Raw genomic sequence first — 14513 nt, 5'->3', positions numbered from 1 at the left:
TGCCACACCTATAGTGGCCAAAATCGATTTACAAAAGGGGGTGGTGATGAACAGAGTGTCTGAATTGAGCAGACCACTCTTACCCAGTCCAAAGATCAGGGCTTGATCCATCACCGTTATTTATCTCACTGCCCCATCCCAGCTCAGAACCTGGCTATATGCAAATTAGTCTGTCCCTGGCCCAGTGCATCATGGGAACAGGGCAGACCAAACTACCAAGCCAATTCTTTACCAGAAAGGAGCCAAGCTACCGGGGACCGGTTTCTGGCATTTCAGCCTCTTCGGCCCGGCTTGCTTGAATCCTGATGGAGCAGTGAGAAAGGGACTCATGTCTGAGTATACCCTGCCACACCTATAGTGGCCAAAATCGATTTACAAAAGGGGGTGGTGATGAACAGAGTGTCTGAATTGAGCAGACCACTCTTACCCAGTCCAAAGATCAGGGCTTGATCCATCACCGTTATTTATCTCACTGCCCCATCCCAGCTCAGAACCTGGCTATATGCAAATTAGTCTGTCCCTGGCCCAGTGCATCATGGGAACAGGGCAGACCAAACTTGTAATTTGTAAATATTTTTGTCCACCCTAAGCGTGGAAGGGTATTCTCAGATGTGAGACCCTTGCTCATTGCACCATCAGGATTCAAGCAAACCGGGCCGAAGACGGCTGTAATGCCAGAAACCGGTCCCCGGGAGCTTGTTTCCTTCCCAGTGTAAGAATTGGCTTTTGTAGTTTGGTTTGCCCTGTTCCCATCATGCACTGGGACAGGAACAGACTAATTTGCATACAGCCAGGTTCTGAAACTGGGATGGTGCAGTGAGCTAAAAAACGGTGTTGGATCTAGCCCTGATCTCTTGACTGGGTGAGAGCTTTCTGCTTAATTCAGAGACTCTGTCCCTCACCACCCCTTTTTGTAAATATTTTTGTCCACCCTAAGCGTGGAAGGGTATTCTCAGATGTGAGACCCTTGCTCATTGCACCATCAGGATTCAAGCAAACCGGGCCGAAGACGGCTGTAATGCCAGAAACCGGTCCCCGGGAGCTTGTTTCCTTCCCAGTGTAAGAATTGGCTTTTGTAGTTTGGTTTGCCCTGTTCCCATCATGCACTGGGACAGGAACAGACTAATTTGCATACAGCCAGGTTCTGAAACTGGGATGGTGCAGTGAGCTAAAAAACGGTGTTGGATCTAGCCCTGATCTCTTGACTGGGTGAGAGCTTTCTGCTTAATTCAGAGACTCTGTCCCTCACCACCCCTTTTTGTAAATATTTTTGTCCACCCTAAGCGTGGAAGGGTATTCTCAGATGTGAGACCCTTGCTCATTGCACCATCAGGATTCAAGCAAACCGGGCCGAAGACGGCTGTAATGCCAGAAACCGGTCCCCGGGAGCTTGTTTCCTTCCCAGTGTAAGAATTGGCTTTTGTAGTTTGGTTTGCCCTGTTCCCATCATGCACTGGGACAGGAACAGACTAATTTGCATACAGCCAGGTTCTGAAACTGGGATGGTGCAGTGAGCTAAAAAACGGTGTTGGATCTAGCCCTGATCTCTTGACTGGGTGAGAGCTTTCTGCTTAATTCAGAGACTCTGTCCCTCACCACCCCTTTTTGTAACCATAATGAGACATGTCCTTGAAAACTAAGGATCTACTCAAAGCATCCTCACAGTCGGAACCACTAAGGAAAACCTCTGTGTCCCATTACCTGCATCTAAATCTGAATGGTAATTCCTTATATTCGTGCACATATCCTTCTCCTAGCGCTTCGTATCTGCCTTCCTGTTGGTATTTAAGATAATATTGGAATTGGAAGGTTGTGACGGTAGGGTGATATAACCATGGATAATCCAGTCTGTGGATGGTGTCTCAGCCATGGTAAAAGGTAATTGATCTAATTCAGAAAACAGGCTGGTAGTGTTAATGTGACAACGTGGCACATGGCCAGAATGTAGTGTTTGTAACATCCAGAGAAGTATTACGATTGATCGTAATTGTGTCTGTCCATGTTGTAAAATAGACATGTACTGCTGAATTATGTTGCTTGCAGAAGACACAATGTTGCCCAGTGAATACATTCTGGATGACAATGTGGTCATACCATTGTCAACCACAGCCAAAGCCTTTTTTCCATATTAACTCTGCCGATCTTGCGCAATCTCTCTGCTGTTCCCTGCTGAGAAATCTTCCATAGCTCGTTGCATATACCATACAAGAAGTGCTTTTGACATGGGTTTCTGGGACCTAGTAAAAAATCCCTAAGATGCAGATCATCAGAGACAAGGGGCAAGTGTTGTTTCACCATGGAATGTGTCATGGTCTTTAGCCAATATAGGCATAACTTCCCAACACTATATGATGTCACCACCCCTGATTGTACATTGCACAGGTCCGGCCTGTTAATCTTAAACCCTCCCATATTACCAAGGAGTCTAGACTGACATGTATCTGTGTCTAGAGGTCAAACCAACCAAACCTGCTAATCAGGGTCTGATGTATTGTATGATCCATTGCAGAGCATGATATCTAGCTTATCCTCATTGCGTTTTGTGTATTGTTGCCAATGTTCAGAACATGCAAATGTGGGAATGTGAGGTGTGTTCAATTCTTTCGCCTTAGCTAAACCAAGACAGAAAGTCTGTTGTGTGATTTTATTCAGGAAAATCATTTTATGTGGAATGAGGCATGCTCTGAATAAGGTCTCTTGCACCTGAACCTGCCAAACTCTTGTTCCCCATATGGAATTTCTGTCTATTGTGTCTTTCAAAAAGTCGAAACCCTGTATAGACAGTTGGTAAACAAAGGAAGCAGAGTAAATCAGCTTGGTGTTTGTGAGCATATTCTTTGCAGGTGTAGGCACAAGCCTATAGTAATAAGGCTGGTTCTGATGTGTCAAAACCTGAAAAATATTCAAACGTTTGTGCAAATGTTTTTGAACTACCTTTTGGTGGTGTTGGGCAGTTTTCCTATTGGTGTAAATGTAAACAGCATATGGGATACTAGCTTTGTGTAAAAAATGGTGACCATAATGTTGATAACAGAATATGTCGCTAAAGTTAGATGTATCATCATACAACTCAACATTAGAAAATGCAGCTAATTGTTCTAAATCTGAAAGCAAATTATACACAATTTCAATGTCCCAGTCCTCAGAGAAAGTACTAGAGGTGATGATATAATTGAAAGAATTTTAAACAAATCTGGAATTTGCAAAAGTTCAATAGGGCCATACACATCATACAATACCCTGACCCATACAATTCCTTCAGGAACTACAACCGTTGTAATGTTCACCAAGGACAAGTCTCTTAGTTCACTTTGTGACGATGCATGTGGTTTTAGAACCAAGTTCACGTGTTGGACTGCAGAGCATTCTGAGAGATAGTGTCCATTCAGAAGTAGAAAAAAGACAGTTAGCAAACTACTACATAATACCAGGAAAGGGAAGCCAATTGTAATCCATAGCTGTATCAAGGGAACAATGAAGCTTGAAATGAAGAGGCGGTGTTGGCAGCTCAGATTCACTTGAATCTGATGAAAAATCGTCATAATGCACAAAGTAGCCGGGCGCCGTCCAGTCTATTCTTGCCAGCTCATCAGATTTTGTAGAACTGGTAGATTACTCGATTTGTGGAATGTTGACATAGACGTTATCAATAATTCGAAGTGAAATTTCTGTACTTGTTGACTGAACAGTTGTAGTTATTTCAATAGGGAGAAGCATCATCTCATTTTTGTTGACAGCCTCTCTTTGGAAAGTGGAGTCTTCAGTTATTATTAAAGCTTCCATCTAAACTTCCTGTACAGTAGTGAGAGTAGTGCGGCAGCTACCCAGGAGGCCATGTGGCCTACTGTTGAGAATCGGCCACATCAGATCAGATCAATTGAGACAAACCTTTTGTTTTGACTGCCAGCAAGAGGCGGAAGAAATACATTTCTGGTTCCTTCCACAGCTAGGATAGGTGCAGGCGCTCTGTAAGGCAGCCCAAAATCTTTCTTTCCACCATTTTCTCTCTGACCTGGTCCCCAATCTCTGGGACCCAGGCAGGCCTTGCTGTTACCGTTTTCACTTCCCCAAAAGCGGTGCGTTTTACTTGGATGTTGCTTTGTAAAGCTCTGTTTTCTTTTAGGTCCTGTAAAACATCCAAATGATCATTGTCGTCAAATGGTATTTCAGCCACCACTGTGCTGACAATATCGAGGTCGGGTACCCACATTCTTACCATGAAAAGAAGCTCATAAGTAGTACGACCGCACAGGATTTTCTTGGCATGTTGTTAAGTGCCTTCTGGACCCCATATAGGTGATTGACCCAACTACTATCCAAGCCTAATATCCTTGCTGTTAAGGACTGCTTTAAGTCACAGTTTTTCCTTTCGACTACTGAATTTCATTCAGGATGATAGGAGGAGGAGTTCAGCAAGGCCACAATCAAACTTCCCATGGCTTCTTTGTAAACCCGAAAGCTAAACGCCGGGCCCTGGTCAGAATATAGTGTGCCAATTGCGTTTGTCTGGATAAAGACTCGCAAATCCTTTATAACAGTTCAAGCGTCAGCCGAGCAATGGGGCCACACCCACAGGAATCTAGAGCATGAATCTACTGTTACCAAGATGTACTTGTAAGCCCCGTCAGAGTGTAAGGGGCCGCAGTGATCCAAACTGGCACATGTGAGAGATTTGTCTGAGATCAATAAAGGTGTTTGGGGTGGACATGCTACAGTGAAGCCCTTCATCTGCTGACAGATAACACATTTGAGGACAAAGTACACGGTCTGCTTTGTAAGACCTGGACACCAATAGTGCAGCTTTTGTAGTGACACTGTAGCAGTAATCCCTGCATGAGCTCAACCCAGACCCTCATATGCAGTTAGTATTAATTCCAATCTGCGATCAGTATTTGGTATTACTCTAGCCTCAACTCCTGGAATTTGAGTATATGGAATGCTTTGTGCATCTAATTTGTAGGAGTACTTGAGTGGAAACCTTTCGGCAGTGCTGAGCTGTTGCACGTGGCATTGACAGCTATCATAGTTTCTCCGTCTATTCTCGTGCTAGAGCGAGTAATTGCATCAACAGCAGCAGTACAAACTGTTACCTTGGCGGCTTCATCCGCCATTGAATTCCCTTCAATGTGAACGTCAACACGGTGATGACTCAATGTATGAGTAACATGAGCCCATGGCAGGTCTTCTTTTAGCTTTGCCACTTGTTCCCAGAGCATATTGTGTTTTACTGTGCAACCTTTGGAATCCCTAAATCCATTCTGGCCCCAATATTATAAATATTCATTATAGGACTGGACCCAGTAAAATGAATCACACACTGAGTGTTGGAAATTTGTGATCCGTATTTTGTAGTGCCAGTATAAGAGCTTTCAGTTACGCCAGCTGTGCCGTACAGTCTCCTAAAGACTGTGTGTGTGTTTTTCCAGGAAGAAACTTTCCATCCTCCATGCACCCTTTTACAATTGCGCATCCCACAGAATATTGCTGTTTTGTTCCTACGGCTGGCTGGGCAGATCCATCAGTATAAATTATACATTCATATCGATCTAGAGGCATTATTTTATTTGGTAGAGGATATTCTTGTTCATACTGCAGGAATGCTTGTGTTTCTAATGTATAATCAAATCTGTAATCTACATCTGTTCATCTGTTGTAGTGAAAGTGTTAGCCTACTGAATCCATCATGGATGCAGTGCTTTAGCATTCAGAATGATTACCTTTGTAACGGCCTCCAAGTTCGGTATCCTTCACTCCCCCTGTGCTAGTGCTCTCTTGCTCTCTCTCTCACCACTGCAGTCTGTACTGCTGCGAGTATTTTTTCTGTTGGTGCAAAACGCATTTCAGTGTTCATGTACAAATGTAATTTTTATGCAATTGGTACTGTATCGCCTTCAGTAAAAGTAATGTAGGTGTACACGGTTGGTCCAGCGACCACGCGGATCACCAGGTTAGTTGTGTTAACACGTGTGTGTAAATGCCTTGAAGCTAGCATGTCAGCTTGTACGGAACGTAAAATATCAGAATTTTCCTGTGTCCAATGGTGCACTGAAAAATCAGGTCTAATTAAGTCATAGAAAATTTTCACCCTTTCTGCCCAATCCAAAATGTATGTTCTATCAAAATTAAAAAATCCTAAAATGGATTGTAATCTTTTCAGAGCTTGGTGTAGTGCAAATGCTGGTAAAAAGTGTGTTGCCTGGCTTTTCCCTTCACCCGACAAAAAAGACACTTAGGTGGGCAATTTTGATTTTTTGAAATTGAATTTGTAATCCAGGTGAGCAAACCCAAGAATTATGTGGTTTACTTTGGCCAAATGTTCCATTAATTCATTGTCAGTCAGATAGATATCATCTACATAGGACAATGCTTCCTCATCAAAAGTTTGAAGAAACCCTGTTATCCTGGCGGAAAATACCCCTGGGCTGTTCTTATATCCTTGGGGTAATCTAAAAAATTGGTGTTGACAGCCTTGCGCCGAAAATAAGGTCAAATGTCTGCTTCCAGGTGCTATGTTTTGGCAGAAAAATTCATTTGAGATGTCTAGTGTTGTTTTGTATTTCTTTTGTTTGATGTTATTCATGAGTGTAGTACTGTGTGCATTCGGTACTGCAAATGTGTGTGTTGGATAAGTCTAAATGTCTATAATCCAACACTAGACAATATGAATTATCGGGTTTCAATACGGGAAACAAAGGATTATTCATAGGTGAGGTGCAATTCTCAATCACAACCTGGTGCTTCAGTTGATCTAAGATCTCCCTGTCTTGTTTCTTTGTTTCATGTTTAATTGTGTATTGTCTCTGTGGTAGACGAATTGATTTTAATGGGATTTCGTGATGATGTGACTCATCATCCCACATGAAATGATTGCAGTAAAGTGCAGGAGCTAACGCTAATGTCCACTCCTGCGCGTACTAATTTTTGACTGATTCTGATATGAGGTAAAATAACGTCTTACCCCATTGGGCAATGCATTACGAACTCAGGTGGCCAAACCTTTTCGGCCAAAAGAATGTCGTAACCATGGGTCAGGTTCTTCCAAAAGAGACCCTCAACTTTCCTGGGTATGTCCCCCTCCATCTGGAGTGTTATTTCGTATAAACATTGTGGAATACTTAACCTTGTATCAGGTGTTTCTACTGTGTGTTCCCTCAGCACTACTACTACCAGAAAGTCCATCATGTTCTGGCGAGCTATGGTGACTTCTGCTGCGCTGTCCAGCATCGTCACTGCCCATTCCCCGTTCAGAAGCAGAGTTCCTAGTAGCCTCTGCATTTCTAATTTTAATCCTGGCTACCTTCTTCTTTTTAAATTGAGGTTTTGTTGTCTTTTGTTTGTTTTTCTGTTTAATGATGTAATCCAAAATGCGATGTGTCTTCCTTTTTGGCTTGACTCGTTTTTCCGATCTGTGCTCTGACCGTCTGTCTCTCTCCGACCATTTATCGGATTAATGCTGAAGGGAATGAAAGGAGCGTGTATCGGTATCCTGATACCTATCAGGTTTTCAAATATTGTCACGGTTTTGCAAATTATCTCTCTGGTCAGTGTGTTCCTGTGGAGGAGGCCCAAACTGTGACTGTGTTTTTTTATTTTTTGTGTGTTTATTATTCCATTTCTTTTTTGAAGACTTGGGTGCTTGCTTAGAGTTATCTCTTTCAGAGCCACTCTTAACTATTGGTTTCCCATGTTTGGCTCTCAGATTATCACTGCCTAGAGAGACATATGTACCTTGAATAAACTTAGGTAATTTGTGCTCCTGCTCTGTGGGAGTGAATTCCCTCAGGCCACCGCTGCTGCCTCCCCTTTTATGATACTTAACATAATTGTAGAAAATTGCCCATCAGTTTAATTCCAAGATCTAAGGCAGGTTCTGCCCCGTACTCATTCTGAATCTGTTTTAGTACATCTGGTATGACTGCTGTCGAAGGAGTACCTTGCATTCTGGTATTTATGGCAGCAAAGACTGTATCCTAAGTGGTGCAATCTTCTAACTGGGAGCCATCGGCAAGCAAATAGTTAGTATTCTGTTTTTTTCCTGTGGGCCCGTATAGGGAAAGACTGCTTCAAGCTGTGCTGTTTTTTGTGCTACTCAGGATGGAATTTTCTCCCGGCTGGTGGGAACCTTTCCTATAATCGCATTTAGTGTTTAGCTGAGGTAGCCATGTATGGTTGTACAGCCTGAGCAGTCCCCACAGGTTGGACTGTTAAGGTTCTCATTAAATATTGTGTTAGATTCCTGTAACGTTTTGCTAAATCTCTGTAAAAATTGCGCATTGCTGATGATGTTAGGGCAGCAACGTCTGGATGCGATGTTTATGATGCTAAGACTGGCCATGTTGCTCCTTCTATACTAAGCAGACCGAGTCTCACATGTTCTGTTATATGGGGTAGGACGCCTTTAAACCAATTAATGTGCTCTTGGTATGTTAATGGCACTTCTAAGTTCAAGTATGGAATATACTCATCAGGTAGTTCAGCTTCAATGTATTCATGAAATAATCTTGAGTGTGCATCTGCAGGTGGGAATTTAACCCAAGAATAGAATACCTCTGTTCTGGATGCTATGGGTGCCTCAACCACAAAGGTAACATTTCCACCTGTTGCTGGGAGGCGATGTTGTAATAATTTCATGGTAACTGCCTGTCTGCAATTTTGGTGTGCACAGTGTTGTAACCTTCCGATGCTCAAAGCTTGATTTAACCTACAGCTAGTACATAGCTCAGCTGAGGGGAATTTGTTTCCCTTCGCACTACAGATGTCTCCAGGTAAAATGTGAGTAGGGGCCTCTGAGAAAGCACAACTGAACTACTCAGATTTGTCCATTAAATAAGTGTTTAACCAACGTTGGCGGCGCCATGTCATGTTGTTCCTACCAATCCGTAGGATCTGCGCATTGTTCATACAACATAAACTAAGGGTTTGGTGCCAAGACTGATTCTAGACACCCTCGCAGGATATTTTGGCCTATAGACCAGGTAGTCCACGGTGCCACAATAAACCCCCCTAACCTACCAGGGAGCGAATGGTTTCTGTCAAACACTGAACACGACAACCCTGATTCCTCAGGAATCATGGAAATAGTACAGAACCTTTCGCTCAGTCACTCATGCTCACTTATTCTCAGAGAAATATACAGAGAATATACAGTGGGACATTTCAATAATATTTATTGTATCAACATTATTCTTGCTGAAAATACATGTGCTGCAATGACAGAAGCAGATAAACGTGATTACAAGCACCAAGAGCGTAAATAGTAGAAATAGTTCTACTAGTTCTACTCTGGTGCTAAACAGTTGTATATATATGCAGGCATATAAACAATACAGTAATCTAGCGTACTCCTACTAGCTGAACCCCACTCTAAGTGTACCTACAGTGTGTGTAGGTGTAGAGCCAAGAATCTCCCCAAGGGACGATTCAACCCCATTACCTATTCGAACAGATATAAGGACCCCGTCTTGGTCACGAATTGGACACCCCTCACGAGATGCCAGGTTGCTGCATGGTGATTTCTCATAATGCAAGGGCCCCCGGTGTCAGCGGAAGTTTCTTCTCTACTAATCTATCGGGATGCCTATTATTTATAATAAAAGGCAGTCTTGATTAGTGATGTTATGGATATGTAGATAGTGTTGTCGCCTTGTGGATGAAGATACGACGACTTTTTTACCCAGTGCGTAGAGAGACCTAGTGCATGATGTTCAAGGGGTTGTGATAATGTTGCGCGAAGCTGGCTCTGTAAGCAAAGTAGTTTCAGAGAAACTAATCCAACATCTTCGTGCATGCAAATGTGTGCAAAAGTTCACAGCTGATATGTAATTTTCTAGGGCAATGTAAGAAATTATGGGTCCAGTGCTTGCTTATGCTAGGGTAACCATATTGGATCTCAGAGTCCTGAAAAATTGTTGATTCAGAGAGAATCTGATGTCATAGAACAGATATACCTGTTTGGACTGGATGATCATTTTCATCAGGGATAGTCTGCCCATTAGTGACAAGGGGCAGTCATGCCATCCTTTAATTAGCTCTTTGATTTTAGACATTGCCCCCCACCATATTTTTCCGCTTTAAATGTATTCTTATCACGCCTGGATGCCTAGGTATTTCATTAACATCTGGTACCAGGTGAGAGGGAATTTGAGTGGGCATGTGTGCATAACAGGGATAATGGAAATATTGTTGACCTACTGCAATTATTTATTGTTCCTGATGGCCCTGAATTTTGTAAATACTCTGATGGGTGAAGATTTAGAGAAGGATTATTTATGCTTAAGATAATGTCATTTAGGTATAGGGATATGTTGAGATTACATTGAAGAAAATGTAAGCTTTATTTGTATGGAGCTGCCTGACTGTGCACACAAGGGCTCTGATGTCAACGGATATAATATAGGCGAAAGTGAACAGCCTTGGTGGGTTCCTCTCCTAATGGGAACAGTCAGAGTGAAGCTCATTTAATCGGATCAACATGGTAGGTTATGTACATAACAGACAAATTAATTTAACAAAGCTGATTGAACGCCCCTTCGACTTCGACTAGCTGATGTATTAAGGTGAAGAGGGACCGTACAATATGAGCGGTGGACTTGCCTGGGATGAACCACATTAAGCGGTAATAACAGTAATCTATTTGCCAACACATTGGCCAATAATTTTTTGCATCCACGTAAATAAGAAATTATTGTCTTTATGAATCAGAGTGTGTTGGGGTTTTCCCAGGCTTTAGTAAAGTTATAAGTATAATCTCCCTAAATGTGAGGGGGAGGTTTACGATTGGTAGTGCCTCTTTACAGACCTGTAGAAGTTGTGGAGCTAATAGGTTAGCAAAAGCTTTATAGAACTTGCCTGGGAGCTAGTCATTGCCAGGTGCTTTATATACAGGCATGCTAGAAATTACAGATGTTATCTCAAGAGTAATCGGTCTATCAAGGAAAGGCTGATAGACGTCATCAAGCCAGGTCAGGGAAACACAAACGAGCTAATTGAGGTAGTTGCTAAGAGACAGAGATATTTGGGAAATGTAAAGATTAGAATAATATGTTACTAATTCTGACAATATGTAGTCTGCCTCATACAGCATTTTCCCATCATCTCCTTCCAGCTGTGCAATGTCCTGATCTTTAGTCTACTAGGTGAATGATCTCAGAAGGTGTATTGTATAAAACACTGATGGAACCCAGCATCCTTAGAAAAAACTAGCAAGTCTGATACAAATGTGAGCAGTGTGGAAAGAACATCATTCCAGGAAATAGTATAAACCATCCTAGTTCTGGCAAACAAATTTCACTCAAAACCAACACAACTTGTGACACCACGAACGTGGTGTATCTTTTGTGTCCCTGTGGATTACCCTACGTAGGGAAAACTGAGCGCAAAATAAAGACCAGACTCAATGAACACAGGAGCAACATTAGAAACAAAAACCTAAAATCCTGCGTGTCTGCTCATTTCACCCAGTTAAACCACAACAACAGTCAAATTTGTTTCCTCTTCCTTGAGGTTGCTGAGAAACCTGAGGGAATTCGACCCCAAAAAACATTTGCTCCAACGAGAACTATTCTGGATTTTCAAACTTGGTACCACCGCACCGAAGGGACTCAACGAACGTCTGGAATTTAGCAGCTTTCTTTGACTTGTGCCACACATTCGATTTACCATTGCTTGTTGGTTTTTCAGTATTTTGTGCATGCATACTTAAGTGTACCCTATTTTTGCAGTGAACATTGTAGTATACTTCCTGTATATTTCCTACTTCATCCATCTTGCTCTTTACTGTTTCCTTTTGTTGGTTTTTCCACCGTCACTTTGTTTTCCTCATAGGTTCTGTTTTATTCTTTTCGATGCTTACTTCAATCTTTTCCCATTCTTGCTTTTCTTATTTTCTATTAATCTTTTACCTTCTTCGTCACAATCGTTTCCCATCTTTACGTATTTATTTCCCCAACTATTTCCGAGTCACATTTACTTTACAGGCACTTTCTTATGTTTTTTCACTAGTTGCTCCGCTTTCTTTCTCTTCTCCTTTCTCCATTATGCTCTTTCAGAGTTAATCCATCTTCCATTCCCACTCATCTGCTACATTTAGACGAATGCGCAGTGCTACTTGCTACTTCCGCGTCTTCCGGATGGCTCTTTCACCCGCGATTTTCCCCACTAACCCCGACTCACCTGGTAAGCGACCGTATTTCTTAGCCACCAAATTAATTTTGCTGTCTTAAGCACACAGTTCCTTTTGGTGATCGCTTTTCACGGCAATTTCATATTCTTTTGTACGACGCCACGCTACCTCCTCCACGTTTTTGGGTGCACTCCCCGGTGTCTATAGTTTATTTACTTCGACTGATGTTTTCTGATATTGTCACTAGAGTCTTTTCTCACCATTAAGTTTCACCATTCAATAATACACGGGTGACTAATTCGTTTTTACACTTCTGACGCCATTAACAACGCTTATACTTTGGATTTACAACTGAACTCTGACACGTCCATATATTTAGCATTGGTTCTAACTTCGGACTTTACTATTTCTTTTACCTTTAAAAATACTCGGCTCCTGACTTACGTACCTCTTTTTTCCACTTGTTCACAGTACAAATCTAACCCCCTGACGAAGAGCATCCTGCTCGAAATGCATCAGGGATTTGAATTATGTACATGACGCCACTTTTGGAACTTTTGGATATTTTATCATGTGATGAAAACTTTTTCGTTTCCTCTACATGGAGATTATTTGAACTATAAACTTGCAACTACATATCAACTTAAATGATCGATACAAAGTGAATAAAACTTTGAACAATCATACTACATTGGTTACCTTTTGCTTTATTAGCACATAGGAGTGCTCAGGTTATCCACCTTGTGCCTACAAGGTTTCACATTTGAAAGAACATCAGCCACATATGACAAACCAACACAGAGGTCCTTTTTTTTTTTTAGAGGAAATGTGACAAATATATATATAGAAATAAAATACAGGAGCAGAGGATGGAGGCGGTCAAAAGCAAGAGAATGACACATAGGTGTTGATGCAGCAACACAAGACGAAAGCTTGATTGTGAACCGGTCATATTATATACCAACATTGGAAGAAAAATCAGTACTGAATAAAGGAATCTCTTTCTATCAAGATCAACAACACTAACTATGTGGAAACTATAATGTGCCTAAACGTGAGGAAGTTTTAACTGGCAAATTTACATGAGATAAAGAAAAAAGGAAATCAACTCTGACTTAAGAAAGATGTCAACAGGAAAGTTCCAACCTGATGATTGAGCAAATTCCAGATTGAATCAATCTATATGAACTAATAAAGACAAATAAAAAACAATTGAAATTCGAATCTTACAAGAACTATCAATCAGCTGTAGACATAAATAAATCATGATGTTGTTCTATTTGTCACAAGGAAATAAATAGGGTATTTTTCATGAAATGGTATCTCAAAATGTAGAGAAGGTGGGAAAGTTCAGAACTCAAGTTATCATCATAAAACCGGTCAATAAAGGTGAAAACAGTGTAATAATTAGCAAAGAAAAATACATTAAAGGAGCAATGAGACAAATAGATGATTGGAGCACCGTATGACAAACTTCACAAGAACTACATCAATGAAATATTTGATGAATTATTGGAAGCATGGTATAACCAGTTAAAAATAAATGAGAATAAAAATAGCTGAATGTAAACAGAAAGTCCAACACCAACCATATATTTTCTTACAAAAGTACATAAATGTTTGGCTAATCCACATGGGCCACAAGTAGTGTCTACATGTAATTCTCAGTTTGAAAAGATATCACTACTGATACCTCTGATAGTAAAAAAAACTAAGCTTAATTAAACTTTAGAGATATGCAAAACGTACTACGTATTTTATTCAACACAAATTGGCAGAAGGACTACTTCCAGGAAACTTTCGATGAGGTCTCATCATGTACAGCCATCAAACATGACATTAGGTTGAACATCTGTGAGTATTTTTCTGAAGCAATGCAACATTGAGGACATTGAACACTCCAAAATGCTATTAACAATGATTGACTATCTTAACAATAACATATTTAGTTTAACCACCAATTGTATAGACTGAAATGAGGAACAGACATGGGATTTCTTCCTCACCAAGCTACGCAAACCTAATGATTGGATGATGTGAAAAGAATAGATTGAAGTATACAAAATTATCAGTTTCTGGAGAAAGTAATCTAGTGACGAAGATATGTCAATAACTTGTTTGTTATTTGGAATGGATCTGTAAATGAGTTCCAAAACTACTTTTCTAGTCTGAACATCAGCTGCTCTGGTCATAAGATTACCTACACTATCAACAATGAAAACAAAATAAACACATTGTATATTTGACCACACTGTACTAAAAAGAGACATCAACAACAGTACATTTTAATAAAAATGTTTTCATTAAAATCCACTCATAAAAAACATTCCCTCTGGCTAGTTTCTAAGAATGGAAATAAATTACCCTGATACGGCTGAGTTCAATAAAAACT

At 40.9% G+C, this 14513-nt stretch overlaps 1 protein-coding gene across 1 annotated transcript in view; it reads left to right on the top strand.

Moving 5' to 3' along the window:
• The window catches only part of LOC147710467 (acid-sensing ion channel 1A-like), a 191626-nt gene that overhangs the window by 157067 nt on the left and 20046 nt on the right, over window positions 1-14513 (top strand). The gene's annotated exons all lie outside the window — the stretch shown is intronic.

This window comes from Lissotriton vulgaris, chromosome 5, assembly GCF_964263255.1.
Source record: "Lissotriton vulgaris chromosome 5, aLisVul1.2, whole genome shotgun sequence".
Lineage (NCBI taxonomy): Eukaryota > Metazoa > Chordata > Amphibia > Caudata > Salamandridae > Lissotriton > Lissotriton vulgaris.
Note: the sequence above shows the minus strand (reverse complement) of the source record. Positions and strands in the feature narration are given on the sequence as shown.